At 34.7% G+C, this 14,148-nt stretch overlaps 1 long non-coding RNA gene across 1 annotated transcript; it reads right to left on the reverse strand.

The window, feature by feature from the left end:
- Positions 1-154: 154 nt before the first annotated feature.
- LOC141614795 (uncharacterized) lies at positions 155-3,048 on the reverse strand. The gene is made up of 4 exons (XR_012529375.1): positions 2,867-3,048; positions 2,668-2,765; positions 694-777; positions 155-599 (listed from the first exon to the last, which is right to left on the reverse strand). It is a non-coding gene; the product is annotated as an uncharacterized LOC141614795 (long non-coding RNA).
- Between the last annotated feature and the right edge of the window lie 11,100 nt (positions 3,049-14,148).

Genomic DNA, 14,148 nt, shown 5'->3' on the forward strand with positions numbered 1-14,148 from the left:
CTAAAAGTGAACTAATAGTGGCGTTTCATATTATGAACCGCCACCATAGATAGATTATTTTAAAAAAATAATAATTATTATTATTTGCTACCAAAATTTTGGTAGAAATGCGAAATAAACAAAAAATACATACAAAAGAATGCTAATCAACGAACTTGCATATCATCCGACAGAACAATAATGTCGATGTTCAAAATTATACATCCAAGTGTATAAATAATCTTAGTTAATAGACTAATCAGCATTACATATTCCCTAAATACTTCCTCTCATCCAGACCAAAGGTTACAGTTGCTTTATCACACTTGTCGAGGCACGTTTTGTAACGTGCATATCTTTAGTTACATATTATTAAAAATTATAAAAATTTGATATTCTTATAGCATTCATGACGATAAATCAAACAAAATCTCACATGACTATATTTTGTCTTATAGATTAAGAATAATATCAAAGATTCCCTACGACCATGAATAGTGCCAAAAAGCAACTGTAACCTTTGGTCTGGATGGGAGGGAGTAGTTGCTAGCCTACACCTCTTTAACATCCTTCATCTCGTCAAATGACAATCTTAAATCTGCCATTCTACATTAACAAATCTGCAATCATACATCAATGTTAAACAGTAGAGTGGCACCAACTATCAAACAGTGAAAAAAAAAGGTGCTTATTATAGAGGGGATAAAATAGTACCTTAAAGAGAGTAAACTAATAGGCTGAGGATTGGTGTTGTTACTGGGTACATTGTGGCTTGTGGTGCCTGGTGGAAAGTGGTACCTAGTTCAAATTAGAGAAATGGTAAAGAACTAAATAATAATGTTAAATGCAAAATATAGATAGCAATTAAGCACATAAGCAGAGACGAGAATGACTAGTTAGCCAAGGATTCAAAAAACGCAAACAAATCTTGGTAAAAAACTGAAAAAATATATATAAAGCAAAAACAAGATAAATAACTTCGAAGTTTTTTATAGCACCACACCCCACATCTATTTTCTGTCATAATAAGATGGATTTCTAACAACTTACCCCTGAAAAATGGAAGAGATTCAATTTAAACTCGTGTCAATATTTGTTGTTCCGCAAACACCAGCTACAGAAAGAGAGGGTGGAGGAAGGGGAGTAGAGATGAAGATAATCCACAATTTTACGAGTACTATATTCTGTAAAGCATTAGTGAACCATTCTAAACTAAGAAAAACATATATTCATGAAAGCATTTGAGTACTATATTCAATATATATAGACTTTTAATATCAAAATTCTTGTTAACTTGAATATTATATTCATTAAAGCATTATATCTAAGTTCTACCACTATGAGAAACCCCCGTGTTTAGAATTTAAGTAAAGCTATACACATAATTTTAAAGTCACTTGGCGGTTTGCTAGTATGCTACTATAACCTAAGGTGATTGAAAAATCATCCATAGTCAAGTTATGATTGAAAATTGGTGACCTTCATATATGACATATACATTAATAATTAAATCTTCATGGGGTGGAGGTGCACATCACAGTTTGATATCATGAAAAAAAAAATTAAGGCTATGTGAAACACTTGACAGTTAACACTACCGAAACTCTCATATGCTTGCTTATCTTCATTATAAACCAATATGTAATTGTAACACCTAAGACATACAGTGAAATAATTCAATGATCCCAAGTGAAGTCAAGTTGTCTACTTCACATGCCCTCGTTTTTTTGGTTTAGTACTTTGTATTATTACATGGAAGAACATGGATGAATATTGTTACGCATTGATCATACTCTTCTACTACTTTAAGATTAATAAAGTCTACCTGATTAATTTTAGAAAGCGCCCTAGCAAGGTACAAGAAGCATGTAGTAAAAATTACATAAAATCACCATCAATCCCATCAGTACATGTCTTAATTCATTAAATTTCCTTTAAAATGTAAGTATCCGTCTTAAGACTAAAATGGGTCAAATACATGTCACTTACATTGATAAAGACAAGTCTCTTAATAAAAACACCTCCAGAAAACTGTACAAAAGTACAAAACTACTCAATCCCAGAGAATACTCAATCTGAAAGAAAAGTCATCTTTATAACTAATCAATAATATCACCCTACTGATAGTAAGTTAATAACTACTCCTTCCGTTTCAGTGAGATGTTTACACTTCCTTTATTTTGTGAGGGGGAAATAAAGGAAGTGTAAACATATGACTGGAACGGAGGGAGTACATACTACTAAATGGGATACCATATTTACCTTATCAATTCAGGGTACTCCAATTACAACAAAAATATCACAGTAACAAATTGTTCACACTTCACACTCAGTAGACTATGTTGTCTACCACATAGTATCATACTGCCTCTCTACTATTCCGTACTAGTTTTCGAGCGCGAATTACTAACTCATTCAACTCATATTAATCTCCAAATTACTCATTCAACATCATTATTTACCTTAAACTACTCTAATCATTGACCAAATAATAAAATCATTAAAAAAAACACTAAATACCTGGCACAAGAGTTAACAAAATGAAAAGGGTAGGATAGATCAAATAATTGGCGAGTACAATACTAATCAAAATGAAAAAAATAAGCAATTGATTATAATTGGAACAAATAAAGCAGTGAAACAATGAGAAATTAACAGACGGAGAAGTGGGTAGATAAAAAAACGAACCGATATTACACACTCTAAAAAAGAATTGTAGTAAAAAAGAAGGCGGATGTATTTCTGCGATTGGATTGTAGATGAATCGTTACATTTCCCCAGTTTGACTGCAAAAAAGAACCCTAAAAATGAGATTATCAAATCTATGAAATCAAAATCAAATTAAGAAAAAATATAGAAGATTAAAATGATCAGATCGAAAAATAACGTTGTCTGGTCGAGGAACTGGAAGCGTAATGCTGGCATTCGAAGTTTGAAGTAACAGTGGTGGCGTTGGAGGGATTTGTGACCGCCAGACATGGTGAACAATCAGCAGTGGGGAGCAGCGATTGAGATTAGGAGATTTAGAATGGGAATTTGGGAATCATAGAAGATTTAGGTAATTTGATATATGCGATGAGATTAGAAGGGGCCGCGTTTATGAATAGGGATTTGATATTTTTAGTGCCGGTTTTAAAATAAACTGACGTAAAACCTTTTGACAACGCTATCTTAAGACCGTCGGTTTTAGATAAAAACCGTCACAAAAGCTTTATAACGGCGGTTTTAAAATCAAACCGCCACAATACTTTCTTTTATCGCGTCGGTTTTTAATTACAAATGACACGAATAATTTGTTAACTACTTTTCGCGTCGTTTCTAATAAAACCGCCATAATAGCAGCGACGTGATAGGGGGTTTTTCTACTAGTGTATATACCTCCTTGGGCATCATATCATGTAGGAGAGTGGTAGCTATTCTTTGATAGGTCGCTCCGGCGTTGATGAGGCCGAAAGGCATGACCATGTAGCAATATGTACCCCACTGTGTAGTGAACGCGGTCTTGTGCATGTCTTCCTCAGCCATCTTAATCTGGTTGTACCCGGCATACCCGTCCATGAATGATAGGAGAGCATGTTCGGCAGTGTTGTCCACTAGAATGTCAACATGTGGCAAAGGGAAGTCGTCTTTTGGACTCGCCTTGTTCAGATCCCTGAAGTCGACGCAAACCCGAATTCTCCCGTCTTTCTTCGGTACAGGAACAATGTTGGCCACCCAATCCGAGTATTCGGACACTTTGATGAACCCAGCCTTGAACTGTTTATCCACTTCTTCCTTGATTTTTAGGGCCCACTCCGGACGCATCCGGCATAGCTTCTGTTTCACAGGTTTAGCCCCAGGTTTAATGGGTATCCGGTGCTCCGCGATTTCTCTGTCAATCCCAGGCATATCTCTGTAAGACCAGGCGAACACGTCCTTGTATTCGTGGAGGAGGTCAATGAACTGTTGTCTTTCCGAGGGGTCCAGGGTTGTCCCTATCCTAAGTTCTTGAGGTGTATTGTCGGTTCCTACGTTAATAGGTTCGGTCTCCTCAATGATGAGGGTTCTGGTTTCCCGTTTGTCAAGTTCTTTGGCTAAGTGAGGTGGTGAAGGAAATGTAGATTCATATACATATTAACATACTCATATATGTCTAAATTAATTTATCATAAAATTAAAACGGATTTTATGCATGCAAACAAATAATATAATAGAAGAGAAATCATGTCCTTACATTGTGGATTTCGGATTTAAGGGCACAAAAGAGATCACCTTTCTCTTTTGATCTTGAGCTTTTTCTTATGGATGAATAAGATCTAAGTATAAGATCTCTCCCTAAGCTTTATACCCAAGGCTTAACACTTAATCTAATTAATATTATAAGTACTAGTATAATATTAATCTAGGAGAAAATTGAACCAAAAATATTATTTAACCCTTGAATATTTCGGTTTTTAAGAGAGAAGAAGAGGAGGATTTTTCTTCTCACTAGAACTTCTATTTTGGATGATTAGTTGAATGAATAATAATGCATAACCCTTAGTATATTATTAGGTAAAATTATAAGAAAAACAATGATGATTTTTCTTCTCTAAACCGTGTAAGTGGAGAGGTTTAGGGGAGCCAATGCATGCCCACATTTGTCTTCACAAGGAGTAGTAGGGTTGCATGGCTACTAAAGCAAAACAATCATTATGTTTAGCTACTAATTAAACAATTAATTAGCTTAATCCTCTTCTTTTATTTCGGTCCATTTGGTAATATGGAATCCATATTATTTTTGTCAATTGTCAATATGTCACATGTCATATGTGACATAAATTTGTTATGTAATTTTTAACATATTAAAAATCAACGTATTAATAAAAATACGTCACATACAAAATCGACTTAGTAATTTCATAATTACTTGTGCCAAAAATTTTACCATTTTATAAATCACAACAGATTGTATTTATAATAATTCATTCAATTTAATTGTTACATTAAACAATTACTTCATCCGAGTAATTATACAATTTGATTACTCAGACCGTATCTCATTTATTCACATTTCAATTTGATACGTAAATAATACTTCCAAAATCGTCCGTCAATTTTCAAGTAATTTAATTAACTCGTAACATTATACGATTAATTAAATAATCAATTAAGAGTATTGCCCTTTAGGTATGACCTAGGGGGTCAACTGATCACCACCGTCACACGACAGTAATGTCAAACTCTAGTCAGCCAATCATTACCGATATATGTTGACCAGTTGATGACAAGAACAATATTACTTCCCAATTGCATTCATTTTAATGAGACTTAAACATGTGATCATCATGATCAACAGTCGTGATCGCATTATTGTCGGAGGACACATATTCCAACAATCTCCCACTTGTCCTCGACAAGTGTGCGTCACCAATTCTCTTGTCCTATTACTATCTCCCACTCAGTGCAAGGTGTCTTTCAGGTCGTACTTTCAAGTGATCATATCGAGAGTGGTTTCCTCGATCTGGAGAATAACTGATTGACCGGATTTATCCACTCTGGATGCCATCCGAGCGTGGCCACGCATTTCCAGTTCATTACTCCTCGAGTGGCCCTGAGATATTGTTATAACCCTGACTAGGGGTGGACAATTCCTATCGCACTCATTCCCTTCGACTAGCCACAGCCATCATAACCCAAAATATGCCCATTTGACCCCATTTACGAAGGTCGTAGTAACACAAATCAAAGTTAATCTCAAAACTCGTGCTATCTTAGGAGAATAGTCTTTAGTCAAAAGAATCGACTCATTTGAATACTATAGTAGCTCTCGCCACGACCAGGCTATATAAATTTGCCAGAACTCTATAAGCGGTCATTAGGCCCGACAAAATGTTCCTAACAGTCCGCCTATGTGATCGGCTAGTCATCTCACATGACTCTATGGCACTTGAACTTGCCATCAATCGCCTCACACTCTAGTCACTTCGAGACGTCACCTCATACAAGTGACTATGGGCAAATACTTTGTTAATCCGCGTTCACTTTAACGGGGTTCAATTGTCTTCACAACCCGTTTGGATGTAACAAAGTATAAGGTGAGTTAATAATAACTCAAACGACAAATGTCGACATCACACTCGGGTAGTCAATATCATATTACAACCTTGTGATGTATATCATAAGTGTAACCACCTTTTGATTGCAATAGAAGTTTAACATGTCATGTGTCCATGTGTTCAAACTTCTTACACTTGCAATCTCCTTCACATTCATGTTCTCTCTCATAGCATGAATCTTACCAAGTACACATCAAGGTTCCCAACCTTGGTTTCGGTTCTTTAACTTGAAAGAACTTTCTTATCGATCATCTCATAACGAACGAATTTGCGATGAATAATACAACTTGTACCGATCAAGTATTCCATCCACACACAATGCACTAGGTATATGTTTTGTAGAATCTTGTAACAATTGACAAGATTATTTAGCTTAGCACTTCTCACAAGTCCTAGCTGTACTAGGAAAGATTGTTTTTGAATAACCTCTTATTCAACCAAGCATCTTTCCAAAACTTCTCATTTCTCTTTCTAGGCTTGAAAGATTTGGGATTCTCATAAATCCTCATATGTGCTCGGATTTTCCACAATATGTGCAACCTCTTGACACACAATAGAACATTCCGTCAATCACTGAAATCGCTCATCGGATTCTACTCGAGAATTCATGACGTTTCTATTATGGCTCACAAATCAATCATCATGCTCTTATGCATATGATTCATAATTGGACATGTACATGATTATTCTAATGGCGGAAACATTAGTTACTAATAATCATGAGATCAACCGTTTTTAGGTTCAATGAACTACCATGACTGCTAATGGTAATCCCATTTTCATTCATATGAATAACCTATGTATATGTTGATACGATGTGTATCTCTTAATACTAATCCAACATCCCTTGATGTAATTGGATTCATCATAGTCCATTTTCATCCAGAATTGAAAACTCAAAAGCTTCTTTATGTAAGAAGGTATTAGCTCGTCATTCTTTAATGAGTGATGAGTTGTAAACATTCAAGGATGATAGCTCCCACTAAATTCCATGTCTTCACATGAGAATTTCCTAACTCCCACTCAATTCTACACATTTTGAAATTGACTTCTCAATTGAAATTTATTCAAGAAGTGAAATATAAATCGCATTGCCAAGTTATTAGGATAAAACCATATATGTTCCCATCATATCCTTTCAAAATGCCTATTTTGAAGTGGTCTTATCTTAACCATACGGAAAGAGATTTTAAATCTCCAATACACTCATGTCGTAATGATGTGTAGTAATGTCATTTTCAAATATAAACAATATTTAGAATGCATCCTTCGCAAATACCCTTTTGGAAGGAGGTTTAACCATTTCATAGTGAGGTTAAGCATGACATCTGCGTGGTTAAAACTTTGGCCATTGAAGATATCGGTATATCAATCCTTGCAACTCGATCATAACTAGTATGTTACTATGATTCATTTAGGCTCTTAAGTAAATCTCAAGGTTGAAACTATTGGTCAATTGTTTCATAAACTTAGTCAAAAACTTGTTGAGACTTTACATTAGTCATTTTCTTCCAAAACTTTCTTTTGGTCTCCTCGTGTAGTTATCTTGAGAATATACTCTTATGTTAACTACACTTGGTCTCTTTAGTCATATAGAATTAACTTGAGACCATAGATCTCATCTATTCGGCATACTATATAAATAGATATACCTTCATTCAAATCATTTTCTCTTGCGTAGATTTTCATTTACACAAGTACACAATTTTAATCTTGCCTTGTGTGTTGTGTCCTCATTTTTCTCCCACTCTATCTTTAGAATAAATACACTATATATTCAAAGATAGCATTTGAGACACTAATTAATGATGTTGAAGTATAAGGAGAACTATCTCATGGATAGACTAATAGTAATTGATTTCATATGTGTACTTGGTGATTGACATACCTTTAAGAGAGTTCATAGACTCAAAATCGCTTCATAAATGATCATACACAAGCCTTAAGCATGTGGACATATAATGAAACCCGTCATTATAATTGTCTATTAGATCACCTTTAAGTGAATGATCTTATGTTTCAAAACGCAAGCATTTAAAGATGAATTTTAGAACATTAAAAGGATAAATGATAAAACGGGTGACTTGGGTTGCAAACCAAGTCACCATCATCCAAAATACAACTCATTATCCAAAATACTTTTCCATGTTGAACACGGAAACTTAAAGTTCTAAAATCCAAAACATTACTTAAAATAAGACAATGAAAAACAAAGCTCCATAAAAGCTATCCTTAGCTTCTCCATGGTTTCTCATGCTTGCTTTTCCTTTCCTTTGTCTTTGCTTGGTGGAGGCCCTATTTACAATAAAAAGGGAGATACATTATCACAACTTTGCATCATATTACCATAGTTGAATTTGAAACATAAAAGAAGGATAGTCATTTACCTACTGGAGTGATCTTTCCAGCTTTGATATCACCAAGGTATTTGGAACAATTTCTTTTCCAATGACCCATGCCATTACAATAATGGCACTTATCAAGAGGACCCTTCTTGACTTTGGAGGTGCTAGCTTCACAAGACTTAGCTTTGGTGAATGTGGGAGCTTGCTTCTTGCCCTTTCTCCCATTCTTCTTGAACTTCCCCTTACTCTTTGTGCTTATGTTAAGCACATCTTTGGGAGGGTTCACATTTAACCCCATGTCCCTCTCGGCTTGCACAAGTAACTTGTGCAACTCCTCAAGAGACACGTCCTTGTCTTGCATGTTGAAATTCACCCGGAATTGCACATATGCCTTGACTTTGGACAAGGAGTGTAGAATCCTATCTACGATGAGTTCTTTGGGGATTTCAACCTTTTGAATTTTCAAGGTCTCGACAAGCTCCATGAGTTTGAGCACATGAGGGCTAACCTTTTGGCCCTCTTTGAAGTCGAGATCAAAGAATGCCGCGGCCGCCTCATATTGGACGATCCGCGGAGTTTGTGAAAACATGGTCACAAGTTTGGAGTAAATCTCATTAGCATTGCCCATTTTAAAGGCTCTCCTTTGGAGGTCCGCCTCCATCGCAAATATTAAGACATTTTTCATTGCGGCGGACTCCTTTTGGTAAGCCTCATATGCTTCCCTAGTGGCCGCGGTGGACCTAGTGGAGGGTTCGGGTGGAGAGGCCTCGGTAAGGTAACGAAGCTTGTCGTCACCTTCGGCGGCTAATTTGAGTTGGGCATCCCATTCGGAGAAATTTGACCCATTCTTTTCAAGTTTACATCGATCCATGAAGGATCGGAGCCAAGACGAACTAGCGAGAGGTGTAGCATTAGGAGTTGGTGTTGCCATTTGTTATGAAAAAGAAGTGGTCTACAAAACAAAATATAAGGAGTAAAACAATTGTCGTTTTAATAATACTCGTAAAAATGTATGATTTAAACAAGTTATATGCATTTTTCTAGTGACCTCTACCCAACTAGATAAATGATTCCAAGACCCAAATTCATATCGACTTAGGCATGGTGGGGCCGATACATCCTTTATCAATATAACTCGGTGGATTAACGTTTAATCGATTCTACTTTTAGAACTCTTGGTCGATAATATTACATTAACAATTATCTATAGCCCAAAACACATCGACAAGGGCACGGTGGGGCGATACATCCCTTATCAAATACTTTTGTTGAGTTCAATCCAAATTTCGAATAAATGTGTCCATGATCCAAACCCACATTAACTTGGGCACGGTGGGGCCGATACATCCCTCATCAACATGAATTCGGTGGATTAACATTCATCACCCACTTCCCCTACGTAACAAGGTTTGTACCCGGTGTGGCCGAGTGCACTCCCTCACGAAATAGGTTTTCATGGTTTCTACTATTTGGTAAGGCTATGTCTCAATTGATAGTTTTAGCGAGAGGTCATGTCAATTTATTATCTATCACGTTTTAAGTGAACTAAAGCGGTGAACTACGATAATTCTAATTGACACGGTCGATAAACTCGATAAAAAGACAATGCATGTTTAGTTATGGCGATTTAGCGATGCATGTGACATAAAATAAAATGCAAGCATAAAGATAAATAAATCCTAGTATGGCCTTTCCTAAAATAGAAAAACTATTTAACTATTACATATTCGGAAACCAACTCCATTGGTCCCTTGAACTTCGGTTGTGGCACACATCTCGAGGTAACACCGTCTTTATGTATCGCCATTCTTGAAGAAATCCGTCTTTTGGAACTCCGGAATGAATAAAATTACATAATAAATTACATAATTTCCTATTATACGTTTGTAACTAAAATAAAATAAATCTATTAAATTACAAAACGGTGATATGAGATCACAATAAAAATTACAACCGAATCGATATTCCCATACATTTCGGGAAATACCAATTAAATCTAAGGCCATACTAAGTAAAATTACATAATTCAAAAATTACATAAATTAAAATTATGACAATCATAAAGAAAATGCAGCATTATAATATGTATGAACATGCTCAATTTTATGCTAAATCGCCTTTAAATTGCCAATATCGTATATTACTCGGTTTTTACGGATTTGCGTGATTTCAACATTTTACAATCACAAAAATACATAAACTCATATTTATGCATAACTTAATTACCCTAACCTCTTAGGACTCAAAATTTAGTCTTCACTAATAATTTGACCATAATTAACCCATATTTTATAAAATTGTTCATAAAAGGACCAAAATTACAAAAATAAGCTATTAAACTTCAAATAAATCACAAAACTTCAAATAAATTCAAAATTTGAAATTTAAATTCATGAACATTCTGGAAAATTACCATGACACTCATAATGTTCAAAATCTTAGGTTAAAAATTTCGAAATTCCCCCCCGGAAAAACAATGTTGCGGTTTATCGATTTTTAATAAAATAATCATAAAAACATGGAAAAATTATTTTCATTAACTTTTCAATTTTAGAACTAAAAAATATAATAAAATGCAACATTAGACGTTTTTCCTAAGTCATAGATTATGATTTATTAATTTTCCACTAATAATGTCACTATTTATGCTATTTTTCTTCAAAAATCCATAAATCATGCAAAAAGACTTCTTTATAGCCAATTATTTTACACACATCTTGTAAAATTTCATGTGACAACATATAAATTTTTTATGACCAGATTCGAAATTTAACTCATATTAACCTATTTTTCACTTAAATCCGAATTTAATAATGAAAAATTCATTTTTAGAGCATAACAAGTCCAAAAATTATGAAAATTTACAGGTTATCTCAAAATAATATATGTGACAACATATCCAAAAACCAAGTGAAAATTCGAAGTATAGCTAATTTTAGACCAAAAATGACATTTTTACTCATAAAATCACATTTAAATGCCATTATTGTAAATTATGAACAATAAAAATCCGAAAAATTAACCAAAATATCCTAAAACATTTTAGGACCAGAAATATTAACATGCATGGATTAATTTCGTGATATCTCATAATAACACAAATTTTACAAGTTTTATTTGTTATTCTTATAACTCGGAAAAACTTTTAACCAATTTGCATGCAAACAACCGTGGCTCTTGATACCGATTGAAGGAAATGTAGATTCATATACATATTAACATACTCATATATGTCTAAATTAATTTATCATAAAATTAAAACGGATTTTATGCATGCAAACAAATAATATAATAGAAGAGAAATCATGTCCTTACATTGTGGATTTCGGATTTAAGGGCACAAAAGAGATCACCTTTCTCTTTTGATCTTGAGCTTTTTCTTATGGATGAATAAGATCTAAGTATAAGATCTCTCCCTAAGCTTTATACCCAAGGCTTAACACTTAATCTAATTAATATTATAAGTACTAGTATAATATTAATCTAGGAGAAAATTGAACCAAAAATATTATTTAACCCTTGAATATTTCGGTTTTTAAGAGAGAAGAAGAGGAGGATTTTTCTTCTCACTAGAACTTCTATTTTGGATGATTAGTTGAATGAATAATAATGCATAACCCTTAGTATATTATTAGGTAAAATTATAAGAAAAACAATGATGATTTTTCTTCTCTAAACCGTGTAAGTGGAGAGGTTTAGGGGAGCCAATGCATGCCCACATTTGTCTTCACAAGGAGTAGTAGGGTTGCATGGCTACTAAAGCAAAACAATCATTATGTTTAGCTACTAATTAAACAATTAATTAGCTTAATCCTCTTCTTTTATTTCGGTCCATTTGGTAATATGGAATCCATATTATTTTTGTCAATTGTCAATATGTCACATGTCATATGTGACATAAATTTGTTATGTAATTTTTAACATATTAAAAATCAACGTATTAATAAAAATACGTCACATACAAAATCGACTTAGTAATTTCATAATTACTTGTGCCAAAAATTTTACCATTTTATAAATCACAACAGATTGTATTTATAATAATTCATTCAATTTAATTGTTACATTAAACAATTACTTCATCCGAGTAATTATACAATTTGATTACTCAGACCGTATCTCATTTATTCACATTTCAATTTGATACGTAAATAATACTTCCAAAATCGTCCGTCAATTTTCAAGTAATTTAATTAACTCGTAACATTATACGATTAATTAAATAATCAATTAAGAGTATTGCCCTTTAGGTATGACCTAGGGGTCAATCGATCACCACCGTCACACGACAGTAATGTCAAACTCTAGTCACCAATCATTACCGATATATGTTGACCATTGACAAGAACAATATTACTTCCCAATTGCATTCATTTTAATGAGACTTAAACATGTGATCATCATGATCAACAGTCGTGATCGCATTATTGTCGGAGGACACATATTCCAACAGGTGGGTAGTCACTCAAGTCAAATTCCTCATAGTCATTCAGAATTGCATTGCAGTTAAATTGAGACGAGTCATAAGCAAACTTAGCGTTCATTAAGTTGACACGAGCGAAAAGCTAGGAGAGGACAGACATCTCGTGGTCAGTCAGAGGCGACACAACAGAGGAAGCGGCCCCTGGAACAGGCTCCAGGTTGTCACCTTTCATGGGAGTAGGGGTGACCCTAGTGGACTCAGCCTCTGAATCAGCCACGACTTTGTGATAAAACAGTGGGAAGGGGACCTTGACTGGGACATCCGGAGTGTTAGGAGCTACGATAGACTCTACCTCCGACTCCGACTCAGACTCAGACTCAGATCCTTCTTCACTTCCCTCCTTGAACATAGGGCCTTCTCCAGTTGTTATCTTGAGAATGCGGCCCTAGAGATCGGTCCACTTGACGGTCTTCCTCCAGCCCTGGGTAGCTTTCTCCGGGTCAGTATCGGAGATCAAGGCGGTTGGATCGAACTGGTTATCCTTCAGGGCGATGTTGATAATGTCCTCATAGTCGAGGTGTTAGACGTTATCTTCCCCAAATAGGAGTGTGACAGCTTGTCCGTCAAGGCATGGTGACGGTTTGGACTCAGTTGATGAAGCTTCGATGTTGTCGGGGATAAAGTAGCAGTCCTGGAAGACTTCCACTCCCGGGTATCTAGCTCTGGCCACAGAGTCATAGATTTGTTGGAGCTGGTGTCCTCCACAAATTAGTGTGATAACATTTATAAATCTCTTACAGGTTCACAAGGGTATACTTCGTATATTTAATCAATTGATTAACGTTTACCTAATAACGGTTGGCTTGCTAGAAAGTTTGACGTTATTATCATACAGATGGCGGTGATCAACTGGTCCCTAAAGGTCACACCTATAGGACGTGCTTGAGAAATGTGGTTATAGAAATATAATTACATTGATGCCCAAAATGACTAAAAAGTTAGTCAATGTGTTGATGAGATAATTATTTAATGAAAATTAAATAATATTAAGTTGAGACGAATTAACTGTCAATTCAAAAATTAAATATAATAAGTTATATTTAAATTAAATATATATAAGGTTAGTTTGGACGAATTAATCTGTTAATTCGTAGTTAAATATAATCAGTTGTATTTAATATTAACAAGTTGAATGTGTCATAGTGGTAATAGTGAGGGTACACAAGCCAAGAGGTCATGGGTTCGATCCTCACTAGATGACAATTTAACACACTTTATATATTTTTGGAAAGACCAAAATAAGGAAAAAAAATACTCCTTATTT

Source organism: Silene latifolia, chromosome 11, assembly GCF_048544455.1.
Source record: "Silene latifolia isolate original U9 population chromosome 11, ASM4854445v1, whole genome shotgun sequence".
NCBI lineage: Eukaryota > Viridiplantae > Streptophyta > Magnoliopsida > Caryophyllales > Caryophyllaceae > Silene > Silene latifolia.